This window comes from Rhineura floridana, chromosome 7 (assembly GCF_030035675.1).
Source record: "Rhineura floridana isolate rRhiFlo1 chromosome 7, rRhiFlo1.hap2, whole genome shotgun sequence".
NCBI classification, from domain to species: domain Eukaryota; kingdom Metazoa; phylum Chordata; class Lepidosauria; order Squamata; family Rhineuridae; genus Rhineura; species Rhineura floridana.
The window spans coordinates 134,450,249-134,462,471 of record NC_084486.1 but is presented as its reverse complement, the minus strand read 5'-3'; positions in this window follow the sequence as shown (position 1 = coordinate 134,462,471).

The window sequence follows — 12,223 nt, the reverse complement described above, 5'->3', positions numbered from 1 at the left end:
TGATCTGAGTTCAAGGACACATTGCAGCCAGGCAAAAACACTCAAGGAGGTTGTCAAGTAGGGCCAAGGAGGGGGTGTTGCCAGGGAGGGGTGTGTGGCCTGAGGAAAATCCCAAAGGCCAGACAGAGAATCCTGGAGGGCCACATCTGCTTCCCGGGCCTGAGGTTCCCCACCTCCGATGTAGTTCATGAAGCCTTCTCCAGTAGCCGGATGAAGGGGATTTGCTGGCTCCTTTGACCTTCAGGGTCTTCATGGTATCAGATGGAGGGGTGCAACTTATTACCATCACCGCCTTCTTTATTGCTGTAGGTGAGAAGGGTCTCCACCCCGTGGAGCTCTAGACATCCATCAGCATCAGCAGTGAACCAATCATATTTGGAAGAAGCGGCTCACCACTTTCTTCCCTTTTGCATAAGTGTGCAAGTAGGATGGTTCTGGAACTACATCTCCTTTGCTTCATTAGGACCTTGGTCTTTATCAGTTAACTGGAGCCATTTGGCTATCACTTCCTCTTCCTGGATAGCAGCTCATTATTTCCATGGAATTTAGTTATAACATCTGGTAAAAGCTCTCCTGCCTCTGAAGAAAAAGTGTTTTTTTAAAGTATTTATTTTAGTGCTTGTGAACAATTTTATTACTATGACTTCTAAATACAAACATCTGAAGACTAGATTCATCAATCTGCAAATATTCTATGAATATTAAATACATGCTGTACAAAAACATTCCACTCAATCAATCTTTTTAATTTATGCAAATAGTCAGAGTTCTAAAAAAAAAAAAAGGTTTCCTGACACAATATGGAAATAGCTATGGAAAGAATGCCACATTACATTTATATCCCACTTTTCCTCCAAGGAGCTCAAGGTGGCGTACGTGGTTCTCCTCCCTCACCATTTTATCCTCACAACAACCCTATGCGGTGACTGGCCCAAGGTCACCCAGCAAGCTTCACTGAAGGGGGATTTGAACCCTGGTCTCCCAGGTCCTAGTCTAACACTCTAACCACAACACCACACTGTTTAAAAAATTTAATGAGATGGTATTTTACCCCAAAATGACTAAATAGAAAATACCCTAATATTAGCAGCTTATGTTGGAGGTGTCAGTTACCAAATGCAGGGATTGTACACAATCTCTGGTCACGTCCAAAGATCAGATAATATTGGGACAAATATTACTGGAAATAAGAGAAATTATGGAATATGCCTTGAGACCCTTTAATAATACTGTTTGAATATATTAAGGAAGTTGTATTGCAGGAAAATCAAGAAATGATCATTCATCTTCTTACAGCAGCCCAAACGACTTTATGTCAAGCATGGAAAAAGTCAGATCTTCCAGAACTAGAAAATTGGCTAACCAAGAATTGGGGTTTGGTTCAGATGATCAAACTTATAAATATGTCAAGCGTTAGAGAAGGCCAACAGCAAGATTATAGATTCATAGAAAAATGGAGGAGCTTGCTCATATATTGGAAGGAAAGGATGCAGGAGGTGATAAATCTATATAGTTTACTGGGGAAGTAATAGATTAAATATATTTGAAGTCCAGTTATATATGGCTAGTTAACATTACCCAATGCTCAGCCTGGTCTTCTTTTTTTTTTACAATAATTTTTATTCAAATTTTCATAAAACATACAAAACAAAATCATAAAACATTCAAAGACAAAAAACAAAACAAAACAAAAATGATTAAACAAAACAAAAATAAAATAAAAATAAAATATTGACTTCCCATTTGTCACAGATCAAATCAGTTATAGGTCTACAATATATAACAATCCTGTCTCTTAAATTATATTATAAAATCACTTTCCTCCAGTAGTTATCTTAATTAATCATCAAATCTCATAAACATTACTTTATTCTTTCCACAAAAAGTCAAAGAGAGGTTTCAATTCTTTAAGAAATATATCTATCAATTTTTCTCCAAATAAACATTTCGATTAATCCATCTCATCAAAATCTGTTAGGTCCAATAATTTCAATAGCCATTATTCCATTATTCCTATTAATTTCATCTTCCATCTTCAATAGTCCTGTTAAGTCCAGTAATTTCAGTGTCCAATCTTCCATTATCAGTATTCCATAATAATCTTGCTGTCATAGCCATAGTCATATAATAAGAGTCTGATGGGAATTTCCTCTATCCCAAATATTTTCTTGCCATCCATTCTGAATAAGTTGCTGAAGTACTGTTGTAAAGTCATATCTCTGTTCTTCTTTTTTACAAAATGCACTGGCTCATCTCTTGAGAGTTTTTCCATTGTCACATGGCTGCAGTTAATTCCATAGATTTTCACTATATCAAACTCCATCACGTCATTCCAGTCCAGAAGATTATCCAAGCCATTGATAACTTTATCTCTAATATCTTCATTAATTTCTTCAGAGATAACGTCTCTGATCTCATTCTCCTCTCTCACAGGATCCCCTATTTCTTTAAGCTCCTGCGTCATTTTGCTCAGTTCAATTTTCAGCTCCTTACTGCCCTGTCGCAGGGTTTGTTTCGTTATCTCAATCTCATCCATTATTTTCTGAAACATAATTACTTCCAGATTCTCAGCCACTTTCTTGATTGCCATTTTTAAAACCACGAAAACAAAGCAAAACAGAAGTAAAGAAGAACCACTTCTTATTTCAGCAGCAATTGGGTTAATATTCCAGGCTTGATGACATCACAATATAAACAGAGCAGCCTGCCTTATCTCTCTATGTTCAAGAATACAAAACAAATTTGGTTCCCAGCATCAAAACAGTTAGTGGCGTCGTGAAGAAGCAGATTCGTCGAAATAAAATAGACCAAAAAGAGAATAGTCCCAGACAATATAACATTCCTCGGAATAGAAATCCCTCTTCTGTTTATATCTTTAGAATGCACTTCCAGGACAGCTTTTTGCAACAGAAACAGAGATAAGCTGTTAATTTCGTGAATAACAGAGAAGAGTTATAGCTCACCCAGAAGTACTTCAAAGCCGATCAATCTGACAAATCTCCTTTTGCTGCAACAATTTAAACCAAGTAAGAAAAATAATAGAAAGAAGGGTGCTTGCCTGTTAGTCGGTTTTCTCTTTGAAGAAAAGATAAACGTATCGCATTAAACAGATAGAGCAAAAGTTGGAAGTCCGTCCGGCATTGTTGGCTGGACCTTTTCTCATAAATTAATGAAATCCAGTCCTCCCAACAAAAACAGGCTTTTGAGGTTGATCTCTACGTTTCTCCCTGCCCGGGAGAAATTTCATCAGTCAAAAAAAAAATGTTCTGACTGATTTATATCTGAATAAGCTTCTTTTGAGGCGGGAGCCCGTCTCAAAAGCAGGCACAAGCGAAGTCACCCTTCCCGGAAGTCCTCAGCCTGGTCTTCTCATGCTCAGTCTGTGGTCTGTGGTGTTTTGGTTCACAGTGACAATTTAATTTCACACCTGTGAGTCATCAGTTGATGCTGAAATAATGAAGGTGCACGTGTGAAAAAGTAATATTTAGTCGAGCCCCTACTCACATTGGCCTGGTTCACATGTAACACTAAGCTATGGTTTGATTAGCTGAACCGGCTTGTTTGTACATCTGTATGTACAAACAAACCAGAACACATAGCCAACAAACAAGAATATGAAACCCATGGTTTGAAGTTGGCTTATGGATCTTGGCTTGTGTTATAAATGTAATTATTTTTATTTATTATTAATAAGTTAGAACTCCAAAAATCCAGAGAGAAATACTTATGTAGCACCAAAAGAGGACAAAAGAATGTCTATATTAGATTTACATATGCTGAGTTATATGTATAGATGGAGATTTAGAAGTAATTACTATAATTTCAATAGAAAGACAGTACCTCTCACCATAGGGGGAAAGACACCATGGACCCCTCTAGGCTGCTGTTTGTTTGTTTTTGCAGTTGTATTCTGCAACATGTCATTCACGCAATAATAGTACATTAGCGGTAGATTTATACTGGACCATCCACATCATTCTGCTTTAGCTAAAGTCAGCTGCTGATGTTGGAATAACAGGCAACCGATTCTGCTTTATTGACCAAGGAAAGGCAAAACAAAGGTGTGTGTCTCTCTCTTTCGTTCCCATTTAAAACAAAGTTTCCCAGGAGAGCTCTCAAAGCCATGTATAATAAAGTAATTAAAACCAGTAAACCATTCTAAAAACACAAAAACCATCATGCTCTTAAACACATTAAAAATTGTCAGTAAAATCCAGGGTTTTCTTAATGACCTGGCGTCATCATGCAAGACAACAAAATAATTCAAAGTTTCCCCTGTACCATATGCCTACCTGCTCAAGCATCATTTCTCCAGGCCCTGTATAAACTTGTAACATAACCCCCCCTTTCCCCTTCCGCAAAAGCCTTTGTCTGTCTTGAGAAATTGGAGTATTGATTGGCATCCTTTGGCTTCCTTAGTTCCCTTCGTGGAAACTCCTCCTTACATTTCTGGCTGCCTGATTGGTGTTTATTGCCAAAACAAGGCAGCATGGAATGCATAGATATTAATTATACACAAGTGACAATGCCCTTTAGATGCCACCCTCAGTCACTGGGAACTAGTGTTTGTTTTTTCATGCCCATTACAGACAAGATGCTTAACTCATTTACTAGCATACAGTATATTCTAGGGCCCATATATCAGCCTCAAAAGACCTCTCCATCCCACCAGTTAAAACAGCTAGACTGGTGAGGACTAGAGAGGGGGCTTTTTCCATTGTGGCCCCCACTCTAAGGAATTCCCTCCCAAATGATCTCCGCCATGCCCCCTCTGTGATGAGCTTCCGCCGGGCCTTAAAGACCTGGTTCTTTGGACAGGCTTTTGGGGTGGGTTAGGTTTTATTATTGTTGTTGAGATTTTTAATGTTCTAATATATGTTTTTGTGTACGTCGCCCAGAGTGGCTGAACAACCAGCCAGATGGGCGACTAATAAATCTAATAAATAAATAAATAAATAAATATCCTCCTATCAACAGCCCTGACGCCCCCCTTTCTGGAGCTCTCAGTGACCCTAATTATTCCTAAGTGCCACCCCAAGGTGCTTGTTCCATCCTGCTGCTGCGCGTCAGGTATCACAACTTGTTAGCTCCTCCTGCCTGTGTATAGGAAATGTTACCAGAAACTAAGGAACTCAGAAACATGTAATTCTTGAGAAAGCATGTTGCATTAGAAGGCCCATGTCTCTCTGTCTCACACAATACAGGACAGCATTTCCTCTACAAGTTCTCTCTACTGAAAGAGGGCCTAGGCGAGCAGCTCACTGTTCAGGGTGTTGGCCAGTTAGAATGATCTCTCAGGCTCATCCAGTCTAACATGTGGAAGAGAGTAGGGGCATGCCAGTTTCCCCTATAATTGCCATTTATGCAGGGATGAGATGTCTCAGATTGGCCTCTGCACATAAACTCCAGCACATGCAGACCTCAAAAGTATGGTTGTTTCCCTGTTTTCATATCAGTGGATTGACTGCAGGATTGAGGCCTACATACATTAGATTTTAAGTTTGTAGCTCAGCTTTAGACATGCCATTCATGTCTCTGCTTGGCTCTAGCAAATCTCGCAAGCTCTTACAAGGCCTGGACGGTCCATATGAACATGGGAAAATAAGTTTGCATAAGTATCTTTAGTAGCATAGCGGCAAATTCAGAAGTGCAGGGTCCCTTCATGACAGTCACAGCCACACACACACCCTTTTTTTCCTGCTGCTGGGTTGAGAATGAGATCCTTGTTAATCCTACAACAACAGATGTCCCTAGGAGCAAATAAGGATGAAAGGGGAGAGTGGTAGCTACTAAAAGAGTCTTCTCAGTAGCTGACTGACCTCCTTTCACTCTGATTGTCTCCAGTAAAGGACAAGGAAGCATGTTAGATGGTTCTTTTCAGTGGCTAACATGCTCCCCTTTCATGATGATTGGCTCGTAGGATGCTTGAGACATAGGGACCCTGCTGGGACCCTGGTCCCAAAAAAGTAAGGGGATTAAGACCCCCCGAGACCCCGTAGGACTACACCCCTGAGTATCTTCAAGTATGATCTAGTCTCTCAGTTTGTTCCTCTTTGAAACGGGTTTCTAGCCCAGGCTGGACCCCCCCCCACAGACATCCACACCTCAGTGAAGTATTTTCCCTCACCCAGTGTTTGGGCCTTGTCTATTTCCCTCCAAGTCTGAAAACGACTCTGAGCACACACAGTCCTTGGGCAAGTTATTATATTGCATCCCTGTCTTGGACCAATGACTTTCCTGATTTACCACCCTGCATTCCCTGACTACAGCTTGGGTTTCCAACACATGTGATTCTGCATTCGGGACCAAAAAATATTGTAGACAGGTACATAGCCAAAGGCTTCGTTCAAGGTACTGATTGTGATCTATAAAGTCCTAAATGGCTTGTGGGCAACATTTCTAAGAGAGTTTCCTTCTCTGTGTTCTGTCGTTATGTCTAAAAATGTAGTCTTAAGCATACTAATTTGGAAGTAAATCCCCTGAAATCCATAGAATTTATTTCCAAGTAAGAAGGGTTAACAATGTCAGTGATAGCAGAAACATCTTCTTGAGCTGGATATCTGTGCGTCAGAGATGTACAGTAGCGCCCCGCTTTACAGCGCTTCGCTTTACAGCGATTTGCTAATACAGCAGTCTCAATTAGACGCAATTAGACTAAAGCTCCACTCATACGGCGCTTGTTCTGCTTTTACGGCGGTTTTCAGGCATCACACACCATTCTATTCAATGAGTTCCCCTTTACAGCGGTTTTTGCTACACTCTTGGTTTCATTAATATATACATATACTTACACACACACGTGCGTGAGCGTATTTTTTCTCTGCCGCCCTGGGCTCCTTCTGGCAGGAAGGGTGGGATATAAATTTAATAAATAAATAATAATAAATAAAATAAATAATAATTTTGCAAACTGGACCAGCTCATATATTTTTGGGACCCACCCTATTTTCTGTGATGTTGTTTAGGTTGTTTTTAACTGTTTTTAATAATGTGCTTAAAATTGTTGTAACCCGCTCTGGGACCTTTGGTTGAAGGGCAGGTAATAAATTCTAATAATAATAACAATTAGCTATAGACTTGGTGTGTTTTTAAAAAATCCTTACTCACATCCCCCTCCAGAAAAACAGCAACACCCATGTCTGACACCAGCAATGATCCGTAGCAACACATGTTGGATGTGTGGGAGAGAATCTGAGTAGATAACCAACTTGCAAATCTTATGACCCAATGGAACGCTGGCCATGCCGGTCCTGTTTCTTGTTAGTTACTGTGCTGATAACTGCTAGGGAAAAGGCAAGTACGCATTGTAAACAGAACGCTGTCACTATAGCAACGTGGCCATTCAACTTTTAACTCCTCAAAACAGAGGTAATTAGCTCTCCCTGCTTTGTATTTTTGCATTTTTGTGCCAGCAAAAAATAGCACCCCCTCCCCCATCTAGACATGTTCTGGCAGTTAAGATCCAGCTGGGCTCAGATGTCTTGAGAGCATTTTGCCATTAAAACACCAGGAAATGCTTCTCCAGCACCGCACACACTTCTTTTAAGTACTTGGGAAGGAGGACAAGACTAATGTTTCATCTTTATTGCTCTTTATAGTTGCTTAAAAACAGTCTCCCCATACTGCTTCAAAGGAGAGGGCCTGTCCTAGATGCTGTTGACCTAAGAAATTTTAGGTGTGTCAGGTTCTTACAAGGTTGCCACCTGGCCTGTTTTAAATCATCCCAGTGAAAGACACAGACACAGATGCATACAGTGTACTTTTAAACTGGCATAGATTGAGGTTGGATTTACCAATTTTGTTTTGATTTGTAGCCCAGTCCATCTCAAATGCTAGGCCGAACAACAACACATGGATAACAACCAAAGTCAACTGAGATAAAAACCGAACAAACATTAAAATGACTCCACCCATGTTCCAGTCTCACAACAGCACAAAAACATCTTGAATAAAAGATTATCAGTGGCCTGCACACAAGTAAATAAATTATCCAAGGTAGGCTTACAGAATATGGAAAAGATGCAGCAGAAAGTGGTATTTGAGGCATGTTCCCCTTAAGAACCCTCCCAATATGGTTCCAAAAGTAGAAGAGTTTCAGTCAGGGCCGCATTATGACTTTTGTGGGCCCTAGGCACTTTTGCCTTCATGGGCCCCTTCCTCCATAATAATTCACTAATAGGCAAAAAACCTTGCGGTTTAAGAATCATAATAATATCAATATTAAATATTATTTTTGATATAACTATAAATACATCAACTTTTTTTCTGTTTTAGGCAAAATTTAATAGATTTTCGTGGGCCCTAAAAATTTCATTTTTTTCTGATGTGAGAAAAAAATTAAAAGATCTTCTTCGACCCTAAAAGTTCATTTTTTCCTCTTCTTCTGATTTTAAAAGAAATTAAAACATTTTTGTGGGCCCCTAAAAGTATCGTGGGCCCTAGGCACTGTGCCTACTGAGCCTAATGGATAAGTCGGTTTCAGGCCTCAAGAGTAACCTACAAAGGCGGATTAGCTCTTGTTCCTCTCATCATCGCCGTTACCCTAGACAAACCATAGCCTGCTTTTCAATATCTGCAGAGTCTGGCATTCATCCAGAAACTTGTGTTCAGCTCCTTCAAGAGTCCCCACTATAGAGCTGTGACCCTTCCCCCAACTGTCAGGTCCTTTTAAAAACGTAGGAAACCTGCTCCTTCTCTCCTTGCAGACTCAGCGCCAGTGAGGGACCAGTTTAGGCCCTGGCCAAGGACCTCTGCAGCTGAGAGGGGCTGCTGCAGCTGGGACAGGGCAGGTGTGGCTTCTACTCTGTGATCCGCACTAGCATCAGGTCACAGGGCAAAAGCAGAGCTTGGAAGATTACTTTTAAAAAGTAATAAATTACATTTACAATAACTTGGCCCAAAAAAGTAGTAATTACCGTTACAATTGCAATTGCTCTGAAAGTAACTGATTACTTTACTTTTTCTCAAAAGTAATCACTACAATTACATTTCAGTTGCTTTTTTTAAAAAAACTCTTACAAGGTGCTGGCCTTGGCTGCTGCACATCTAAGAAGCCTAAAACAATATTAAAAATAAACACACACACACAGGGGGTAGTAGAATAAAAAAAATTATCTATAAGATTAACATAATGGCATAACAGAATCTCACAAGCAATGAAGATACCCCAATACTTGAAGATTAACATAACGGCATAACAGAATCTCACATCCCCCCAAGCAATGATGATACCCCAACTCTTGAAATCAAATTTTACACTTGAAATGCTTTTATAATATGTTTCTGTTATGTCTCAAAAGAACAAGATGCTCAAAGAGCATGTCAGACAAGGAATGTCTTTTTACAGTCATTATGTTGCCACCAGTACTGAACAGGCGTTCTACTGCGGCGCTTGAAGGCATGCCTGTGTTGTGCTGCAAAAAACACCGCAGCACACGTGGAAAGCCATGGAGTGATGACACTTCCCTGCTGGGAGACCTCAGGTACCTCACCAGTTCCTCCTCAGCAGTGTCCACTGCTGACTTCTTGCCCTGGGGCAGAAAGTTAAAGAAGTCATCTTCTAAGTCATCTCCTTCCTGGTCTTTATCTGAAGACCGATCACTGTCCTCATTAAGTACACCCATCTTTATTTCAGCTTTCAACAAGGCTTCCATTGTGTATCTAAGAAAGAGAGAGGATATGTTAACACATATAACACATATATCATCTGCTCTTCATTTCCTGATGCTTGTCATGTCCCCTGGTTCAGGGTCCAGCCTGAGCCTGTGGTGATGACATGGAAGGTAGGAAGGTGACCAAGTCATCACACTCATGGGGCAGCACAGCAGACCCTTAAGGATTACCTGCAGCAACCCAAGGTTGTGATGAGGAGCCCCAGGAAGAAAAGGCCCAGCCCCTGCCTACCACATTAAGCCCTCTGATGCCTCCCTTGAGGCAACATTTCCCTTGGAGTAATCCACCCAAAGGGCTTCCCTAATGTTCTTACTTGTTGGTATGGGTGGTGGCCTGACACGATTCCAGCCAATCTAGTTTGAAGCGAGGGTGTAGGCAGGCTGCCAGAAGAAGCCTCTTGTCCTCCCAGATAGCTGCAAACCGCTTTCTTAGGGCTTCACGCACACCTCTCAGCAGCTGAAAACAGTATGTGTACCTCTCAGGTTTGTTTTCCAGTCCTTCTAACTTGCGGTCCAGATTGCAGAGCGTTGGTAGCAAATACCCCATGAACATGCCGTTCTCCCGTTGCAGGATATCTAGGGACTGGGCTAGTGGCTCCATAATCTCTGTGTATTCCTGTACCACTTCAGTCTCAGCAGCTGTGATCCTGGACAAGGAGCAGCGGTCCATTATGGGATGCATTTTTAGTGGCACAGTTGACAGGAGCTCATGTAGTTGCTTCAATGCATCAAAGGTGGAATTCCACCTGGTCTTATTCGGTACCTTCAGATACACACCACATTGCGCACGGATATACTCAGCAATCTGTGCTGACTGGTTCTGCTTGGACCACAACTTGCTGCACTTTCCCATCAAGGAACGAAACTGTTTCTTGAAAGGACCAAGAAGACTACTTTTGGAGGAGTCAGAAAGCATGGCCTCTATGTCTTGTGTTGCCACAAGGTTGAGGGTGTGGCTAGCACATCTCTGGTGTGGTGGTAAAACAAAATCCTCTCCTGAGTCTGCAGCTTCTTCCTCTGCCTCAGGTCCTGTGTCCAGGATCTCACAGATAGGCACAAACTCCACCTCAGCCTCCTCCTCCTCCTGGTTATCACCATCATCGTCACTGGTGCCTGCAGCTTCCACTGGTTCTTTGGCCATGAAAACTCTGAACGCTTTCACAAAGTTGGAGCCATTGTCTGTAGTAGTGCACATAACTTTGTTGTGGATCCTGTACTGCACATGTACATCATGCAGTGCTTTTGAAATGACATCATATGTATGGCGCCCCTTCAGACGCTTACAAACCAAGGCCCCAACCTCACGTTTCAGGGTAGTTGGGTTGATCCAGTGGCCTGTTACCCCAAAGTAACTCTTCTTGCCATTGGTCCAACAATCTGCAGTGGTTGCTATATATGCCACAGCATCCATTCGGTTTGCAAGAGTTTCTCTCATGTGGCATGCTCTCTTCTCAATTCTGTCTCTCAGAGTCTTGGCACATATGATGGTGAGATCTTTGGGGAGTCCAATGCGAACCAGATTAATGAATGATGGTTTGTCCACAGTCTGAAGTGGTAATGTCTCCTCTACAATGAAATCAATGATTCTCCTGTCGAGATTGCTCTGGGTGACAGGCTCCCTGCCAGATCCCCACCTCTCAAGGGTTGTCTGCTGCTGCTTCAGCATTTTGGGAGGAGGGGTGTCATGCATTGGTTCAGGAAGGCCACGTCTTCTTGCCTTTATTGCTTCTTCAATTGCTCTCAGCTTCTCAGGGTGTGCCCTCTGAGGAAGAAGAACAAAGCATGAATCCAAGAAAAAATGGAAGAGGAACTTCACAATTTAAACATAAATAGACAATGGACACTCTTTGAGGACCAGCATGACAAAGGCTTACCTCAAAATGTTTCTTCACATTGGATGAGGAGGAAACAGCTGATCTCAGATTTTTTATCCTTGGAATGCAGTAATTGCATCGTACAACAACATTTTTCCCACTCTGGCTCACAAATGTACAAGCTTTCTCAAAGCCAAACCATGGTACTTGCGGTTCTGCAGATGTGGCTGTGGGCAACTGGCACTGCTTCATGCCCTCCTCCTCCTCATGCACAGGGCCTCCTTTCTGAACCTCACTTTCTAGTTTTGCCTCCTCAGGATCAACAAGCTGTGACTCAAGTGGCCGCACTAACTGACTGCTGCTCTCAGCAGCAAAACCTGCAACAGGCGTTGTCATGAACCTGTAATGGTCATGAGTTATTAAAAATCTAATAGCAATACTTTGGCTCCAGTAAGGGACTCTGGGAGACGGTTACAGTTGGAAAAGACAAGCCTTTGCCAATTTGCAAATCTGAGTTTCACTTCCCAGCTGAAGATGGTTAGAGAAGCCTTAACAAGCTGCACCTGTTTATCTTTGCTGATTAGCAAGTGCCTGGTACCCAAGGTCATCCTTGGCCTGTACAGTTGGAAAACACCGTTGGGAGGGGGGCCTGAAGGCGCGAAAATGTGAGAAACATCGAGAAGAAAGTTACATCAGCCAATTCCTGATTGGTCAATTAATTTTGGACCGTTAGGATCC